The sequence below is a fragment of the Olea europaea genome, chromosome 5 (assembly GCF_002742605.1).
Source record: "Olea europaea var. sylvestris chromosome 5, O_europaea_v1, whole genome shotgun sequence".
In the NCBI taxonomy this organism is placed as follows: Eukaryota; Viridiplantae; Streptophyta; class Magnoliopsida; order Lamiales; family Oleaceae; genus Olea; species Olea europaea.
The window spans coordinates 14,141,139-14,151,166 of record NC_036241.1 but is presented as its reverse complement, the minus strand read 5'-3'; positions in this window follow the sequence as shown (position 1 = coordinate 14,151,166).

Genomic DNA, 10,028 nt, shown 5'->3' with positions numbered 1-10,028 from the left:
AAAAACTGTCATCGAACAAAACACACAAAATAAAACTTTCGGTACAAAACTTCGTTGTCCTTAATCCATCATCGCGTAAGCCAACTAATTTCCATCAATTCAAATGATCATGGATCTGAAAATTTAGCATAACATACTATGAGTATAAGAAATACTCAGTAAGATACCATGCTTGGATTTTTATCATGATAATACCACACAAAAGAATACAATCAAACCCATACTTGCATATTCCGGCTTGCCGGTGCCCTTCGGACTTGTCCTAAGGCATAAATAGATATCTAACTTTGTGGACTTGTCCACCATAATCATATTATGGTTTTTCATGCATAACTTAAGCATAAATATTACCATGAAAATCATAGCTCTTAAGCATGAAAGTATCTTACCGTAAAACTTGATGATCTTTGTTTGAAAAGTAAGTTGAAAGTGTTAAGCTCACTTCTTTTTCTTCCTTCCTTAAATTTCGGTTTTTGGCTCTCTTTTCAAATGTATAAGTGTTTTGTAGAAATGAAAGAAATCTCTTTCTCTATGGCATGGATAGGGATATATTTATACTTGTATAAGAGGGTACGTATAAAAAGATATTTTTATTTTTTATTACTTGTGTGGCCGACTTTGACCCCCCCCCTTTTTTTTTTATACTTGTACACTTGTTTAATCTATGATCCAAATGTATGGTGGTGATGGATAACAAGTGGGGTTGATTATAAGTAATTAGTAGCCTAAAGACCTATATTTGCAAAGGAAATCTCTAATCTTCCAACTAATATAATCCAACCCTCTATCTTTCATTATTAGCAAATGTATCCCAAATCTAAACTTATATCCAACTTACATATCCAAAAAATTGTAGATCGTAAATTAATTTAATCATTTGGTCAATTGAAGTCCTAACAAAATAATCGACCACATTCAATTTCAAACTTGACTTAAGTTTCGACTAACTAATAATCACTTCATGTATACGCAACATTTAACACCTCATGCTTGTAGTCATTAGCTATCTCTAACATTAACCACTACAAAGGTGGTGTCCCCTTTTCTTATGGCCAAAAATAGTATTTAAAGTTAAATCCTCATCTTAAAGAAATTTAAATCAGCATAAAATTTCGGAGTATTACAGTACATATTTAACTGATCTTGTTATTCCTATTGCAATTCAAAAGGGAACTCGAGAGTGCACACAACATCCTATTGCTAACTTTATCTCCTTTGAGAATTTCCTGCCATCTTAATGAAGAGGCATGCACAAATTTGACCGATCTTATCATTTCTCACATATGAAAAACGCTCCGACCAGCTGGCTCCACCCGTTAGGCAAAACCTGGGTCAGAGCCAGTATGAAATTTCTTAGCACAACCCTAAAAAGGGGTGCAGAGACAGACATATACTCGCCTCAAATAGGTACTCACTCACTGCCACACAATCGGACATCAAAAAGCAGGCACGTTCATGGGCTTTGGGTACTAGGAGTTCTATGTAATAGAGTATTTTTCTCTCATTTCAGTTAATTTTGAAGGTATTTTGGTAGCCTCCCAATCTACCTTATAGTCAATAGGCTTCTCACACATCTTGTAGAACTCACTGTTTGACCCCCGAAACGAAGCCTCCTCCCTAAATCTAGCGATTGTAACTAAATCCCTAGCTGCCTCGGAATCCATTATAGAGAAATTTATATAGATTGCAGAAAAAATTGCAATGAAGAATGCCTGAACTAAAATGACTCTAACAATGGAGAAATGACAGAAAAACAAGGAGATGTCGAAAAACTTGGGTTGCTTGGAACACTTAGAGAAAATTTCACGAAAGTAAAATTGTGAATATGGTGGTGATCTACTTTTATGTGAGGCCAAGATATATCCCAACCATTTGATTAAGGCCCATCCAATCCTAGCCGTCAATCTCTTCTTAAATCTGAGGTGTAAAATTCAAAAGGTTTTTCAACTGACGCCTTAGATCAGTGCGTGGTACACAGCACCATCCAGGTGCATCGTGTTCTAGAATCCACAACTGTAACCATCATTGCACATTTAATGCAACGATCGTACGTGTATTGGAATTTGTAACGATTTGACTGCCATTTCTTGATAAACTAAAACACAAACATCAAATTATTGGCACAGTTATCAAAGATAAATCATCAACAAATGAGCCTCGACAGTTCAACTTTATCATACCTCGACCTTAAATAACATTCAGCCATAATAGACTATTTCACGCATCGACTCCCAAAAAAACATACAGCCTCGATAGTTCAACAACACACTACCTCAACTTGAAACTATTTTCAGCAACTAAACACAACAAACTTCGATAGGTCCGAATTTCAAGAATCCCTCACGATGAGGTAATGTCAATTCAAATATTAAAGTTCAAACATAACATGAATGTCTATACTTGGCCTTGGGGGACTATTGTTACGTCTCGTCACACGTGACTCCACGTGGCCGACTGACTATAGCCCTTGGCCCATCTAAGCCAACACACGTGGTATGGCAGTTAAGGCCCCTAGGCCTATGGAACGCGACTAGAGTTAACGTCTCAATTGAGGCTCAAAATTTTGAAGCCCGAAGTGCATTGGCCGAGGCCCATGCGCTGAAACTATGCTTCCAAAGCGTCTTCACTATCACTTCTTTCAAGAGATCTATCCCTACACAAGTATCTTCTTCAAATGATTGATGAGATGTCTATCATAGAGTTTGTGTCAAGTCTTATCAAACAAAGTTGAGGTTCTAGTACTTAATAAATGTAAATTGGGCTAACAAGTTAAAAATGATACCTAAGATTAGATGAGGCCACATGTATTCCCATTCGAGGGCCACAATTCACCTTGCACTACTATAAATACTCTCCCATGTCACCATTGTAAGGCTAATGAAATTTTGAATTCAAAATTGACTACAAAACAATTCGTTCCATTTTACTCTCTTACAAATACAACTAAGTTTACATAGTGTTCATCATTTACGATTAGTAATTATTGTACAATCATTTTACAAATGTATCACCAAATTTTTAAGCTGCTCCCACGCCCTTTCTCTGGGCGTTCTAGACCGTTTGTATGTCTTAGCGTGTTGGACTTAGCTTACGTGTGCGCGGGTGGGTCCAGTATCTGTTGTTCGTGTGGCCCCAACCGGAAACGAGATCAACATTTATGCATACTATTCTCTGAGCACATGTAGTAATCATCATCAAATGAGTTCTCTATGGCGTGCATCAAAACAGACATTAACATATACATGATGTTGTCGGCTAACTTCGAAATTCAACTATTTTGGCTGGATGACGCAAGGATTTATCATTTCGGGATTCTCCGTTGTCGGAATTGTTTTTCAGGGTCTCAATTTGTTTCTCACATTTTATGTCTCCATCCTTGCTTTATCTCTGCATCCTTACGTGTTGCGTTCCCTACAATTCTTATTTTCAATGCCACATTAGCCATGTCAGCCCCCTGTTGCTGTAGTGAAATCCTTTTAAAACCAAGTCTAAAGTGTTGTCGTTGAAGCTGTTCAACAAACATTATTCTTATAATATTGTTTGTTAATTAAGTGGATTGTACACATTGATTGTGTAATACTGTTAGAAAACTAAAATCATTGAGCATCGTGCTCTATTGTCCCGTCACGTCTATTATTGTAATTTGTTTCATTAAGAAATTGAAATTACTTTTTAGTTTCTTGATGATGCGGTAATTACAATAACTAATTTTTGTTATGAAAAAAAATGGGAATAGACAGTGAAAACTGATAACTAGAATACACAAATTTACATGAAAATTCTGGACCAAAAAAAAAAAAATCAAGGTCAGAAGAGATATCCATTACATAAAAAATGAGTACAATGGATGATAGAATTAGACTCACATATTTTGCACCATGAGCTTTTCGGACTGAACCCAATAGAATTCTGTAACCAAACTCTAATGGTTATATTTATTTATTGTTTGTAAAATACTTTTTCAACATATTTGTTTTAATTAAACAAATTTGAACCTTTAGTGAGTAATTTAAAAAAGTTTAAGGAATTTTCGTGTCATGCATTAGTTGATTCAGTTTGTTAGCGTGGAGTCACATGTAAGATAATTTATTGCTTTAAATCACCAGATCTTTCATGTTAAATCATCAAGAAACTGAAGAACTATAGCGGAAGCGTACTTGAATCGGACATGGTTAATGTAATAATGAATTTTGCGGTATAGTCTTTCAAATCTACATGCAATTTCCTTTTTCTCTCTGTGATGGGATGCAGAAAAAAATGAATAATAAGTAAGTGTGATCTGGGGGACCATAACCATATTTATATAGCGACGCCCTTTGACCAAATTCGGTCCATCATAGAATTAGGACTTGGGTCCGGTCTCTACACATAATTAAACTCATACTTTAGTTGGATACATTAAAACCCAAAATCGAAGCCTTATTAGATCACTTTAATTGGGCTCAACCGAATTCGATAGCCTTTAATTTAACACACAATTATTCACACATATAAGCCCATCCATGAATTAAAAAGTCCTTACAATCTCCCACTTGGGCTATATGTGTCACCTTATAATTGTGTATTAAATATAATCTTATGAGTACTCAGAATTTTGCTATCATTACCGAATGTATCCCCAAACAATCTCGTCCATCAATCATATCAACATAGGATCAAAGCGGCTTTCGCTACTTTCATTGTAGCTAAACCCATCAATGGTCACGTATATTGTTATAATCGAATGACATGGATCAAGCATGGATGTGTAGCATGAAAATTACATGTGATGTGATTTGTAACATGCCTATTTCCAACTGGTCCACCTTAATGCCTTAGTGAGATCATTTTAAACAAGTTCAGAAATAATAAGCCAAATAAACTTTATAACCGAAAATAACTTTAACCTTAAACTGTATTCAAAATAATAGTACATGTGTCAACTATGAAAAGCAAAAATAAAAACTCCCACTGAAACTAGATATCCTCAAAAACACTATACTCATATGAGCAGTGTGCTCATGAAAGACCTTAGGTATCAATTCCCTAGTAAGCGAATCCGCAACCATGGAGTCTATCCCAATATGCTTTATTGACACTTGTCCACTCTGAACTCTTTCTTTAACAGCCAGGAACTTGATCTCTATATGTTTTGACTTCGTTGAGCTCCTATTGTTATTGGAATACAGGACTGCTGATTTATTGTCACAAAATATCTTAAGTGGTCTTTCTATATTGTCCACAATGTGCAGCCTAAAGACAAAATTACGCAACCATATTTCATGATTTGATATGCCTTATAACACGCTATAAACTCCGTTGCCATGGTGGAAATAGCTATGAGTGTCTGCTTAGCACTCTTCCAAGAAATAGCACCTCCAGCAAGCAAGTAAATATAGCCTGAAGTGGATCTACTACTATCTTGGCATCGCATGAAATCGAAATCAGAATAACCGATGATCTCCAACTGATCCGATCTCCTGTATGTGAGCATGTAGTCTTTTGTTCTCTGTAAATGCCGCATGACGCGTTTGGCTGCTTTTCAATGATCCATTCCCACGTTACTTAAATATCTCCCTAGCATCCAACAATGTACGCTATATTCGGATGCGTACAAATTTGAGCATACATTAGACTCCATATAGCTGAGGAATAAGGAATCTTCTGCATTTTTTTAATTTCCAAGTCATTTTTAGGGCACTGACTTAAACTGAACTTGTCTCCTTTAGCCACAGGGTTGTCACCTGGTTTACAATCTTGCACGCCATATCTTTTAAGTACCTTTTCGATATAGCTCTTTTGTGATAATCCAAGAATACCCCGAGAACGATCTCAGTGTATCTGAATTCCTAATACAAAAGAGGTGTCACCAATATCTTTCATCTCAAAATTTTTTGCTAGAAATCTCTTGGTTTCGTGCAATAAGCCTATATCATTGCTGGCGAGCAATATGTTATCGACATATAAAACTAGAAAAATATACTTGCTCCCACTGAACTTGTGGTATATACAATCATCGACCAAATTCATCTCAAACCCAAATGAGATGATCACCTGATGAAACTTGTAATACCATTGACGAGACGCCTGTTTGAGTCCATAGATGGATTTCTTTAATTTACAAACCATTTGCTTTGCATCGTCCGATACAAAGTTTTCTGGTTGTACCATATAAATTATTTCATCAATGTCACCATTGAGAAACATTGTCTTAACATCCATCTGATGTAACTCAAGATCGAAATGCACCACCAATACCATTATAGTCCTAAAAGAGTCTTTTGAAGAAACCAGAGAGAAAGCCTCTTTATAATCGATGCCTTCTTTCTGTGTATAGCCCTTTGCGATAAGACGAGTCTTATACCTCTCTACATCACCTTTCGAATCCCTCTTGGTCTTAAATATCCATTTGCAACCAATGGGTTTCGCACCTTCAGGCAATGGAACGAGATCCTATACGTCATTGTCCTTCATGGACTTTATCTCTTCATTCATGGCATCGAGCCACTTTTGAGAGTTAGAACTTTCCATGGCTTAACGAAAGTTGATCAGATCATCTTCCACCATTCCAATGTCAACTTCATGTTCTTGGAGAAATACGACGTAATCATTCGAAACCGCACTTCTCCTCTCTCTAGTGGATCTTCTTAATGACATTGGTTATTGAGGCTGTAGAGTTTGTTCTTCTAGAACAATTTGTTGATCTTAAGAGGAAGGTATGACACTGTCTTGATCTAGAGTTGCTTCTTGAACAATATCAGGGATAGAAACCTAATCATTATCAATGGCAATTGGAGGAATTTCAACATTTTCCTCCTAAAAAATAAAGCCTGTAACCTCCCTCCCTCCTCGGAAACTCAACATCCTCAAAGAATCGAGCATTTCTTGTCTCGAAAATTGCCTTAGTTGTGGGATCATAAAACTTGTAACCCCTGGACCTTTCAGAATATCCAATAAAATAGTAACTGATGGTCCTTGCGTCTAGTTTCTTTTCATTTGACTTATGGGGCCTTGCCTCAGCTAGACACCCCCAAATATGTATATGCTTCAAACTAAGTTTCTTGCCCGTCCAAGGCTCATATGAGGCTTTATTAGTGGCCTTAATTGGAACTCTGTTGAGTAAATAAGCCACGGTCTTTAATGCTTCACCCCAGAGAGATTCTGGTAATGTAAAATGCCTTATCATACTCCTCATCATGTCCTTAAGTGTTCTGTTTCGTTTCTCAGCAACACCATTCATAGTGGGTGAACCCAGCATAGTGTACTATGGGACGATACTGCATTCCTCTAGGAATTTAGCAAATGGTCTTGGACGTTGTTCACTTGAACCGTCATATTTGCCATAGTATTCACCCCCACGATCAGATCTGACGCTTTTAACCTCTTTGCCGAGTTGGTTCTCAACTTCAGATTTATTGTTTTTTTTAACACATCTAGTGACTGTGATTTTTCATGAATGAGATATATGTAGCCATATCTTGAAAAGTCATCTATGAACGTTATAAACTATTGTTGACCATGTACGATGAAATCTCGTGTATTAAAATACAGAAATCGTTACAAATTGTATTTTGATAAATACAAGTGAAGTTGATCTTCTTATAATTGAGAAATTGCAAAATTCTCTGATTAATGATCTAAATATTTGAAGACGAGGGGCCACGTAGCTTGAATCCTGGTTTTCAAGAATTTGTTGAAAATTTGATATATCGAGACTTGACTTGTTCGGAACTTGAACTTCGGGGCTTAGACTTGGACTTGAATTTGATTTGATTTGAAGAAGACGTTGATCTCCTTGGATTTGGTGTGAACCTGTTTGATTCGAAGAAGATTTTTATCTTCTTGGGGTCCACCGGATTTGGATTTGAGAAGAATTCTTCCATTCTTCTAGTCTTGAAATTTCTTCAGCATTTCATGGCGTTCTCTGCTTTTTTCTTGCTTGCTTTTTGTGTGTCCCGTCTTATGGACCATTGGTTTTATTTATAGGGGAGGATTCAGGCTAATTTTGGTAATTGCTCAATTATATTTAATTAGAAGAGATAATTGAGTAATTATGATTTTTTTATTTTGTTTGTTTATTTATTTAAAATTTGGTATGGGCCTTTGGGTTTTATGGACTTTAGTAGATTTAAATTTAATTGGGCTAATGATTTAAATCGACCCAATCCATTTTATTTTATTTACTTATTTATTTATTTTTTATGTCTACAAACGCCCCCTCAGGATTTATTTATTTATTATTGAATAAATAAATTAATAAATCTTGATTTTTTGAATTTCTTGATTTTATTTTTTTTTAATTTAGGATTTGATTTGAACTCAAATTTCTCGTAAGTAAATTAATACAGACGAAAATTTTGAGAATAAGATATGAATTTGATAAAAAATTTATCCTTCAAATTTGAGAATAAGAATTTTTTTGGTCGAATTTTGATTATTTATTTATTTTATAGATTCATAACAAATTTGATTTCAACAGGTTTTTTATGTTTCGTGGTAAATTCGGTTTAAGTGAAGTCCGTTACCCGTCTATTTATAAGAAGGAATTATGAGACTTGGAAATAAGTCTGTTAAACCTTGCAAACAGAGGTAAACAATTTTTTTATTTCATTGTTTTTTTCGTCTCTTTCATGTGTGTGTGTTTGTGTGTTTTTTATTCTTTCTTTTCACACGGTTTTGGCCTGCCAGATTGGATTTTGTCATGTTGCAGATACCAAAGTTTGGTTTCTGCACAACATGACAAAAACCAAACATTACTTTGGTTGCAGAAACAAAGCAACCAAATATTCTGCAACCCTTTTTTTAAAATTATTTTTATAATATTTCTTGGTCTCTTGTTGGCGCTGTCGGAACCAAAGATTTTGGACTTTGGGACTTTGGTTTTTTGCCAGAAATAGTAGTAGTTAAAAACCTTTGAATTAAACATTTATTTTATTTTATTTTCATGCATAGAAACCCATTTTGAAGAATTAAAATTCTTCAAAATGGGTTTCTGCAAAAGCATAAATCGTTTTTATTTTATTTTATTTTATTTTTTTGGTTGATGTGACTTTTCTCTTTCTTTTATTTATTTATTTATTTTTTGTTCTGTCTTTTCATTTCGATCCTTATTATTATTTTTTTGTTGATTATTGTCGTTTTGACGAAATTGATACTAACATCCTTATGTTTTTTTTTTAGGGATTCAACTTTTTGGAACGAATCAAAGATTTTGAGGTTCAAAATTTTTTGTGGAAAGGTTAGATTTTTTATTTTTTTATGTTGCAATTATTCTATGAGTTCAGGAAATACATGCTTATGAACAAACTCAAAATTGCAAACATTCAAACACATTGAGGACCAAGGACTGTCACTTTTCACCATCAAATGCACTTTTTGTTGAGGACCAAGGACCTGCTCCTTCCATCGTCCAATGCACTTTTTGTTGAGGACCAAGGACCTGCTCCTTCCATAGTCCAAGACACTTCATGTTGAGGACCAAGAACTGGCTCCTTCAACTGTTCAAGGCAATTTGTGTTGAGGACCAGGGACCTGTTCCTTCCATCATCCAAGACACTTCGTGTTGAGGACCAAGGACTGACCCCTTCAACTGTTCAAGACACTTTGTGTTGAGGACCAATGACCTGTTCCTTCCATCATCCAAGGCACTTTATGTTAAGGACCAAGGATTGGTTCCTTCAGTTGTTTAATACACTTTGTGTTGAGGACCAAGGACCTATTCTTTCCATCGTCCATGGCACTTTGTGTTAAGGACCAAGGACTAGTTCCTTCCATTGTCCGAGACATTTTTAATAGAGGCTGCTTACATATTTGGGAGACTCGGGATTTTAAACAATAAACCAATTTGAGAGGTTTACTGCCCCTCCATTTTTTTTGCAAGCATGGCTAGAACAAGTTCTGATGACAAAGTGTGCTCTGTTATACAAAAAATTGTTGAGCTTCAAAATCAAGGTAAAAGTTATCTGCGTTTCAAAGATACTGATGTGAAGTACCATGCTCAGATCGGCGTACGAGGTGAACTTAAATTTAGTGTCCATAAGCCAACGATA